This window comes from Sorex fumeus, unplaced genomic scaffold (assembly GCF_029834395.1).
Source record: "Sorex fumeus unplaced genomic scaffold, SorFum_2.1 ptg000044l, whole genome shotgun sequence".
NCBI lineage: Eukaryota > Metazoa > Chordata > Mammalia > Eulipotyphla > Soricidae > Sorex > Sorex fumeus.
Window position 1 is genome coordinate 76251010 of NW_026606101.1, and position 10914 is coordinate 76261923.

Sequence of the window (10914 nt, forward strand, 5' to 3'; positions counted from 1 at the left end):
TCCTCCACTGTCTCTGGTCTAATGGCAGGATTCCAGCTCAGAAATATAGAGATATGACGGTGTACAAAGGAGAAGGTCTCCACAGAAACTCTGGAAGGGAGTCTGGCCAACACCCAGATTTCTTCTTAGAGAAAAGGATTTCTTGCAGAGATAGAATTTCAAAAAATGTATAATATTGGTAGTCGTCCATGGGTAGACCAGCAGTTCAGGAGCGTGCAATGACAGCAGCCCAAACTTCCACGTGGTTCTCCCAGTACCATCTGGGATGCTGCACACAAAATCCTAGAAGAAAATGTGAATAATACTAGGTGTTCCAGAGAGAAGCCATCTTCCTCTTGGTTGTTGCTGAATGACAGAGAGATCCTGAGCCTTTCACTCAAAGGAAGCCTGACCCTGTGAGCCCCATTCTGTGTCTCAGATCCTGACTCTCTGAAGAGGAAGTCAGGAGGATCCACGTTCCTGTCATCTCTTCACCCAGCACAGCTGCCTCCCCCACATTTTTCTGACACATTCAGGATGTGGTTGTCACACTGTGTCTCTCGCACAGTAATACACAGCCATGTCCTCGGTGCTCAGCTTGCTCAGTTCCATGTAGACTATGTCCTTGGACTTGTCTACAGTGATTGTGAGTCTGCCCTGGAACTTTTGTGCGTAGTTTGTATAACTATCACTTGGGTCTATTTGTCCCATCCACTCGAGCCCTTGTCCTGGGGCCTGCCGCACCCAGTGCATCCAGTAGCTGGTGAAGGTGTATCCTGACACCTTGCAGGAGATCTTCACTATGTCTCAGGTTTTCCCACCTCAGCCCCTGACTGTACCAACTGCACCTGGGAGTTCACACCTGTGGATAGCAGAAAGGAGTGGGTGGGATCCACTTGACTCAACCCGTTCCCTCAGCCCAAGGCATGGGAATGCTTACCTGCAGCCACTGCCACCAGGAAGAGAATTCTCCAGGTCCAGTCCATGGTGGGGACAGTGCACTCAGGGGCTTCTGAAGGTGTGGGTGTGTCTGCTATGTGAGTTTGTCAGGACACAGACACATCTGTATTTAACTCAGTGTCCCTCGTGTAATTTGCATATTCTTGAGGAGAAAACATTGATAACTGAAGTCTTCAGGTCCACCCTGAGAAATGGCTGGTAAGCCACCGGTTCCATACTAAAGGGGAGTAAAGTGGTCCACGTTCTGATCCTTGTTTGGGGAGATGAGACACTGCCCTGTCCCAGGACTCTGTGCACACAGACCTCCCCATCAGGGGGCCAAACCCTTTTCAGGACCTTCCCCTCATGGCCCCCCACATGTGTATGGCCTGGGCATATCTGGACACACCTGGGCTTTGCGATTATTTCTGGGTTCTCAAGGGATACTACAATGAGACTACAAATCCGTCCTAATGTTCCAGTGGTTTTCATTGGAGATATTAAGAAGTCCAGAAACATCCTCTGCATACAGGTTTTACTGCCGTATCAATATGTTAAGTGTTTTATCCTCAGGATAAATATGCACAATTTCACCTTCTGTGTCCTATACTGATTTTAATTTCGGTTTTCCTGAGAAAACAAAATTTAGTTTTATTGAAGAAGGGAATCTCGTTTCTGAGAGATTTCTGCCTCTCTGCACCCATTTCCCTCCTATCTGCACCCACTTCTAGCCTGCAACTCGGTTCTCTAGAGACTTGGCGCCCCCTGCAGCCCGGTGCATGGAGAGACTGGGCTCATAGGTGCTTTAACTTGCTATGTCTCTAATATAGGATTGAATCCTGGCTGTTCACTTCAGAAGTCTTGTTCAGGAATCATATTATTTTATGGCCCTTTTGGTTTGTTAATGAGCCACACCGGGCGTTCTGAAGACTTACCTCTGGCTTACACTTGGGAATCGCCCAGGTCTATGTATCATCTATATATATATATATACATATATATATATATATATGTGTGTGTGTGTGTGCGTGTGTGTGTGTATATATATATATATATACTTGATTAGCCTATATATATATATATATATGTAACTGTATCACCGTCATCCCGTTCTTCATCGATTTGTTTGAACGGGCTCCAGTAACATCTCCATTCATACATGTCACACACTAGTGTACGGTGCACATTCCCCTGACCCTAAAATAGCCCCCCCCATATGCCATCGGCCTACACCAGCACATACCAAAATTGGAACGATATACATACATATATATGTATATATATACGGGTTGGAGCGATAGCACAGTGGGTAGGGCGTTTGCCTTGCACGCAGCCAACATGGCCGACCCGAGTTCGATTCCTTCGCCCCTCTCGGAGAGCCCGGCAAGCTACCGAGAGTATTTGATATGCCAGACACAGTAACAACAAAGTCTCCAACGGAGATGTTACTGGACCCGCTCCAGCAAATCGATGATCAACGGGAGGGCCTTTACTTTACTTACTTACATATATATATATATATATATATATATATATATATATATATCTATAAAGGTGACATTGAGTTTTCTTTGCTGAGATTATGAAAAAGTATCACTGTATCACTGTATTACTGTCATCCTGTTGTTCATCGATTTTCTTGAGCAAGCACCAGTAACTTCTCCATTCATCCTAGCCTTGAGATTTTAGCAAGTGCCACATTGGAAGCTCCTTCAGGGTCAGGGGAATGAGACCTATCATTGTTACTGGGATTTGGCATATTGAATATGCCACGGGGAGCTTGCCAGACTCTGCCGTGCGGGCAGGATATACTCAGTAGCCTGTTGGGTTCTCCAAGAGTGAGAACTAGACAAGGAGCCCCGGTGAGGACAGCCAGGCGTGGCGGCAGGAGACTGCACTTTTCTCTTCCAGGAGCTTGGTTTTATAGTCCCTGGGTCTTGGTCGTTGCTGTGGGCAGTTGGTGGGTGTAATGCCTAGCTACTGGAAGATGGGGGATATGGGTGGAGGAGGCCCAGTCCCGCACACTTGGTTAAAAAAACTTTGGTTCATTAACACAATCGAATATGCAGCTGTCAGGCGAGATGAAGTCATCAACTTTGCTTATAAATGGATAGACATGGGGACTATCATGCTAAGGAAAATGAGTCAGAGAGAGAGGAACAGACATAGAAGGACTGCATTCCTCTGCCGGTTCCTTCATGTGTGAGGCTCGTCCAAACGTGTGGAGAGTGGTCTTAAGCATGGCTATGATACTATACATATTTAATTCACTCAAATAAGAATAGAAGAAGCCACAAAATAAATGAGGAGTTAAATATTTAAGTAAATATTTTAAGATAAATAAAAATTATATTAAATTTGCTTAGCTAAGAAGACCGTTTCAATGAGTCTAACATAGCTCCCAACAAGTTTTTTCTATAGCAGTATTTGTGGAGCAAATATAAATAAATAAGAAATGAATAGGATAAAATCCATAAAGTTTTATGGCACATATGACTTGAACTCTGAGTTTTTCAGTGATACAGAATAGTATTATTTAAGGAAATTTACCTAGAGGAATGCAAGGGGAGAGAAAGAGAGAGCCATGTTCATGAGAGAGCAGGGGCTTCTCCAAATGGGAAAAATCCTTGAGTTCTGATTTCTGGTCAGTCTAGAAAACATCTTTCCAACCAGCACACGTGAAAACTTGAGCAAGTGAAAACCTGAACAAGTGAGATTCACTTTCTGTCTAATATAATAAGTAAATTAGTATTGTCTAAATAAATTTACTTACAAAATAAACAGTTTACTTAAAAAATTTAGTTACAAAAATGAATTTTAGAGATAGCACAGTGGGTAGGGCATTTGCCTTGCACGAGGCCAACCCGGGTTCGATACTTTCTCCCCTCTCGGAAAGCCCAGCAAGCTACCGAGAGTATCCCGCCCACAGAGCAGAGCCTGGCAAACTCCCCGTGGAATGATCGATATGCCCAAAACAGTAAAAACAAGTCTCACAATGGAGACGTTACTGGTACCCGTTCGAGCAAATTGATGAACATCGGGAGAACAGTGCTACTGTGCTACAAAAATGCAAGGAGTGTGAGAGATAGTGGGGGGAGAGAGAAAGGAAGAGAGTGACAGAGAGACAGAGATGGCACACGATTGTGACAGGAAGGACAGTTCAAACACAGAATCTGATCATCATCATGTGAGCCATCAATCTCCTTTATTGATCTCTACGATCCTGTATGGATTCTCTCTCTCTTTCTCCCTCTCTCTCTGTCTCTCTCTTTTTCTTGCTCTCGCACTCTCTCTGGTCTATGGATTGCGATACACACACCGAAAGGTTATCATGTATATCTCTTTTCCTACTTTCAATACTCAGTTCTTGTCCAGAGTGATCATATCTAACTATTCCTTTCATAATGGCCCTTCTCTGTTCTTCGTCCCACACACACTTGAAACAAGCTTCGAACACTTGACTAGTCATTAAGATCCCTGTGTTTCCGGCACTGAACATAAGTATAAATCCCATGGGAGAGTGCAATTATTCGGTATCTATCCCATACTTTCTGACGTATTTCACTCAGTCTGAAATCTTTAAGTCCTTCCATTTATAAGCGAATTTCATGATTTTATTTTCCCTGGTGGCCACGTAGTATTCCATTATGTAGGTGTACTGTATTTCATCCAGGTGTCTCTTCTCAGACTTTGGTTGTTTCCTATTTGGCTATTTTGAATGCAATAATGTGATGCAGTAAATATAGACATGCAAATATATATCCAAATTACTGTTTTGGGTCCTTTGGGATCGATACAAACAGTGAAATCTCGGGTCACATGAACGGTCATATGTAAATGACCTGTCATACGACCTTCCATAACAACACCATTTCATTAGTAAAGAAGCGAACAACACCCGTCCCAGACAAGTTCAGAACAGACAACTGAAGTACCTGCTGTCAGTACTCATCAATACATTGTCTTGGCTCTTCACAAGCTACCTGTCTGAATGCAAGTTTCTGTCCCAAAGGAAAACAAGCAAGACTGTACTGCAGTACAAGAATGGAGACATCCACGACATTGACAACTATCGCCCAATCTGCCTGTTGTCTATCATCTACAAGCTGTTCTCTCATAACCTATTCAGGAGAATGGGATTTGGAGAACACTAGATGAAGGACAACTATGCAAGCAAGCCGGGTTCTGAAAAGGATTCAGCATGATAGACCATATCCACTCAATAACCAAACCTTTTGAGGTTTCTTGGGAGTTCAAGATGCCGCTCTGTCTAACGTTTATTGATTTAAAGGCCTTTGATTCTGTTGAGATGGAAGCAGTCATCAAAGCCCTAGCCAAACAGGGCATTCAAACTCAATACATCAGGATCCTCCATGAGCTGTATTACATATTCACTACCAGGATCTCACCATTCTCAAAGAAGTGATCATCCATGTGAAGAGAGGGATTCGGCAGGATGATACCTTTTACAGAAAATTTTACAGAAAGTGCCACCCTCGACAACGCCATGCATGAACTGGAATATGAAGGAATGGGAGTGAAGATAGACGATCGGCAATTATACCATCTCCGCTTTGCTGATGATATTGTTCTAATTACACCAAATATTAGCCAAGTGGCACAAATGCTGGCCGACTTCGACCATGAGTTCGGAAATGTCGGACTGCAGCTGAATCTCACGAAGACAATGTTTATGAGACACAGTCTCCTTCCTGACTTTCCAATCTCTCTCAATGGAATGAACATCTCTGAATGCAACAGCTATATGTACCTAGGCCAAGAAGTCAACGTGACAATTGACCTGGCACCTGAGTTGTGCAGGAGGAAGAGAGAGGCTTGGATCGCCTTCAAGAACTTTGAAGAAATAGCTAAGAGGACGAAGAACCTCCAGCTTCAGGGTCATCTCTTTGACTCCACTGTTCTTCCTGCATTAACATTCGCCTCAGGGACTTGGGTCCTATGAAAACAAGATGAGAACGCTATTCAAGTCTCCCAAAGAGGAATCAAAAGAGCTTTGCTTGGAGTATCACGCTTCCCTCAAATGAGAAAGAATCCGGAGTTCTGACTTCTATCGATGATCAAGAATCAGGGATGCTGCCTCCTGTGCCAAGGTGTCGAAAATTGATGGGCTGGACATGTAATGTGATTTGAAGATGACCGCTGGACTAGAGCCATTACCTACTGGATTCCACGAGATGTCAAAAGATCGCGTGGCTGCCCACCTACAAGATGGTCAGACTTCTTTGTCAAGATACTGAATGATCGGTTTGAGGCTCTTTGTTCTCCTGGAGCGAACAGATGCCATTGGGCTACACTAGCACGTGACAGGGAAGCATGGAGACGTTTCTGGCACCTGCTTGAGCAATTCAAGGAGTAAAGGGGTTCAAGTGATCAAGTAATAAAGTGATGGAAGGTCAATTTACATATATTGGGAATTATCCAAGATTTTTCCAAAGAGGTCTATCCTGTTGATACTACCACCAGGAGAGATTAAGAATTGTATTTCCCCCACATGTATGCCAACACAGAATGTTTTGGTTATTTGTGATGTATGCTCTTCTACCTGGTATGAGGTAATATTTCATTATTGTTTTGATTTTCATGTTTCTGATAAGTGATGGGAACAATTTGTTCATACATTTTCTGCCTCACAGTCTATTTTTAAGTATGTTATCTGTTTAATACCCCCATTTTAGATGGGGTTGGGTTTTTTTGATAAGCTCTACAAGTGCTTTATACATGTTCTATTAATCTTATACCAGATGAGGCGTAGGCAGATATTTTACCCCACTTAATCACTTAACTTTCCGTTAGTCGTCGATTTGCTCGAGCGGGCGCCAGTAAATTCTCCATTTGTCCCTGTCGCGTGCTAGTGTAGCCCAATGGCATCTGTTCGCTCCGGGAACATGAAGTGCCTCAAACCGATCGTTCATGATCTTGACGAAGAAGTGTGGTCTTCTTTATAGAACTTCTCTAGCTCCATGTAGAACTTCTCGATTTCTCTTTCATCATAATGAGATATTGGTGCGTAGACAACGAAGATAGAAACTGCAGGCAGTGAACCACATCTATTCAAATGTAAATGTCCGATTCGGGTTGTTAGGCATTCGAATGAATCAATGCTCATGGCCAAGTTTGTGTTGACAAGGACACCAACGCCTCCAACACCTCTTTTATCGCATGTTCCGAGGAAAAATTCTTCTCCAGTGTCGAAAACTGCATGGTGAGATTCGTGCCTTCTTGTGTCGGTCAGACCAATTATGTTGTACTTGATCATTCGCGCTTGTACAATCAGGTACTCGATGGATGCATCTGATGCTAGCGTACGTGCATTGAAAGTACAGAAGATCAATTTTGTCTTTCTTCGTTGTGGCAGCCTAGGTCGGCCTTGAGATTTTGTCGGCCTCTCCTTTCTCATCCTTCTCAGTGCTGCCATGTCGGTGAAGCTGTCAGGGTCAGGTGAATGAGACCAGTTCTAGTTACTGGTTTTGGCATATCGAATACACAACGGATAGCTTGCCAGTCTCTTCCGTGCGGGCGGAATACTCTCTGTAGCTTGCCAGTCTTTCCGAGAGGTATAGAGGCTTTTGGGGCGACCTCTAATCACCCTTGTAGGTGTTACCATATTTGTACCCTATCAAATATGGTACAAAAATTCCGGAAGATGGGTATTTAGTGTCTTATGATGTGTCGTGCTGCCGCAAAGCGGCCACGCGTGTCCGGAAAGCATCCTGAAGTGTGGCGATGGCTGGGTAGTGGAAGTAGTGTCCCAGTTTCCCCCAGTTTTTCTTATTTTTTTATTCTGATCATCATTTCATTTACATTGATTGGGCCATTTAAGAAAGAGAGACTGAGAATACAAAAAGAATGAAATGGGTGAAAACGTTGACTCAACATTGATTCTAAAATTATTAGGCTAAGTGAGGGAAATGGAAATAAAAACACAGAAACCATGTGTTTGTTGACAACACAAAAAGATTGTAACGGTCTGACCAAAATCACAAACACAAAGTCCCCTTCAATGTTGGGTGTACAAGTAACCGAGACAGTCTGTGAGTTCTCAGGTGGAATTGTGATCAATGTGGGTGAATCACTGCAGATCCAGAGTCGGGACAAATCTCATGTGTCTTCACAGCACAGGGCCTTACTCAGTCTCTGTACACACAGCGAAGTGCTAAGATGTGGTTCCTTCTTCCACAAGCACAAGGCAAAACAAAATCAGCTCTGGACTCACTCTCCACTGCCTTCTCAGAGAGTCACCAGGGCTCAGCACTTCCCCTTTGACAAAGATGAGCCTTGGGCACTTTATGTGTCTCCTGAAAACCCAAAAGCATCAACTAGTGAAGATGATCATAATCATGTTCATTCTGTCCACATTCATTAAGCAATAGAATTATTAGCACCAAATACAGTAACCAAGATGCACACACAACACACAACGCAGCGCTCAATTTTGTCTGTATTTCCTCCTTCAGTCATGGAGTCCTTTCTTTCTCTCCTTTAGTTCTGTTTGAGGGAAAGTGATCACTGTTTTCTTCCTTATCTCCCTGAGTTTCCTCAGTCTCCCTGTCAGTGTTTTCTTCAAGTCAGAGAGCACTGAGAGGATTGTTGCTCTCCACACACCCACAGAGCATCAGATATTCTGATGTTTGTACCTGGATTCAGTCCACATTCATTAAGCAATCGAATTATGTTTTCCTTATTCCTGGTGCTCTGTAGGAGCTGAGCGTGTAAGTTCCTGGTGGTCTGAGACTGGATCACTCTATTCAGCTAGGGCTGTGACTCTCTTAAGTTCTGGCAGGCAAAAAGTCTGTGGTGTTTACTCTATGGGTCTGGGAAGGCCAGAGGTCTGGTGGCAGCAATAACTGTGGGTTCTAGTGCTGACAAGACCTCACTGAGACCTGAGCCATCCCCTGGGAAATAATATCATAAAGCTATAGAATTTATCCAGAGAGTTGCAGGAATATAAACTCTTGGTCCAAGAGTATAGAATTGAAAGCCCAGAATAAATATTGATATCTTTAACGTGAATCTTTGGATTGCAACTTATAGAGTGAAGCAAGGAAAATCTCTTCCATAAAAGGTGTTTGGAAAATAGCACCACCTACAAAAACAACAAACAATAGAAGACAGAATTGGATCGTTATCTCACACATGATACAGAATTTATTGAAAACTTAATTCATCGTCCAGCTTTGACAGTATATTCCTTAAAATACACAGAGGAAAACCTCGGCCTTTCTCTCTGTGACACTAATCTTAGAGTACTCATCTATATTTTCACTCCATCCAAAGAGATGTCAAACTACAATCAACAAATTGGACTAAATCAATTAAAATATTTTACTGGCAAAGTAAATGACAACATTAAAATTCCTTACTGAATCAGAGAAAACGTGTGTACCCACCAAACATCAGATCCCACCTAATATCTAAGATATTCATAGCACTCACCAAGCTCAACATCAGAACCAATCACCCATCATAGAATAGTGTGGGAAATAAACAGCTTTTTTCCTAAAACAACATTTTTATGGGCTGTAGGCATATGAAAAGGTGTTTATCAACACTTGCTATTGAAGATATGTTAATATAAAGTAAAATGAAGACCATATCTCCCCAGTGAAACTTGCTTTTATCAAAAATACTGAAAACAACCAGTATTGGAAGGTTGCCAAAGGAAACAATGTTCCTATGTTTATGGAAACATATCTTCAGGAAACACTATAAGATTTATCTAAAGAGTGAAAATAGAATTTCCAAGTTACAAGTGACTTGGAACTTTACCCAAGTATTAAAACAGTCATTAGAGAAAACATATGCAAACACATGTCAGTTCTAGAATTTAGAATTTTTACCAGGGCATGGAAACAATCCTAATGCTTCAATGAGTTTCATGATTAAGAAGTTGTCATGTACATACACAATGGGATAGTGTGCAGTTATAAGAAATGACAAGACACCAGTGTTTTCTGGACCATGAATGAAACTAGAGAATATCAGATTAAGTGAAGTTTGTCAGAGGGGAAGGACAAATTTAGACAATCTCATTCATCCATGGTACCCAGAGAACAGAGCGTCAGGATGGACAGGAGCCAATGATAACAGGCCCTGTATCCTAAACACACTCTGGGGGTCCTGAGAGGAGTTGAGTAGGGGCTTAGATCACTGGGAAGAAGAGGCTGAGCACAGGGGCTACAGAAGAGTGTGGGGGTCTGTGGGGATTTGGTGCTGGGAGAAGTGCCCAGAGTTTGTGACCCACAAGCATCAACAGTCAGACTGTTGTCAACCTAATTCCTCAAAGACAAAAAATAGGTAATTGTGAAAATCCTCCTTCTGTGAAGCCAATGATCATTATCACTATATCACTGTATCACTGTCACCCTGTTGTTTGTCAATTTACTCAAGTGGCACCACTAACTTATCTGTTCCTCCCAGCCCTGAGATTTTAGCAACCTATCCTTACTTGTCTTTCCCAACGATTGGAGGTTTGTTCAGGGTAAGAGGAATGAGACCTCTTACCATTACATTTTTCGGCATATCGAATATGCCACAGGTAGCTTGCAAGGCTCTGCACGTGTGGGCAGTATACTCTCAGTAGCTTGCTGGGCTCTCCAGCATATATATATATATATATATATATATATATATATATATACATATATATATATATATATATATTTCTCTATGGCCTCATTAGAGTCCTATAATCATTAGCACTTCCCACACCACCACCATCCCTGGCCCCACCAATTAGATGTCACCACATTCTTGATGGTTTTAGAGGCAAGGTAAAGGCTACATCTTAGTGCGTGTATTTGTCTTTCTTTTATCTGGCACAGTGTTTGGAGGTAGTGGAGGTCTGCCAGTGACGTATTTATCTGGCACTGGTAGGGGTAGGGTAGGTCTTCTGTGCGCAGAAGGATTGTTCCTTGAAACATGCGATACAAGAGGTGTTGGAGGCATCGGTGTCCATGTCAACACGAACTTGGCCAT

At 42.7% G+C, this 10914-nt stretch overlaps 1 pseudogene; it reads right to left on the bottom strand.

Moving 5' to 3' along the window:
• Positions 1-525: 525 nt before the first annotated feature.
• LOC130030196 (immunoglobulin heavy variable 1-46-like) lies at positions 526-965 on the bottom strand (annotated as a pseudogene).
• Positions 966-10914: the final 9949 nt, after the last annotated feature.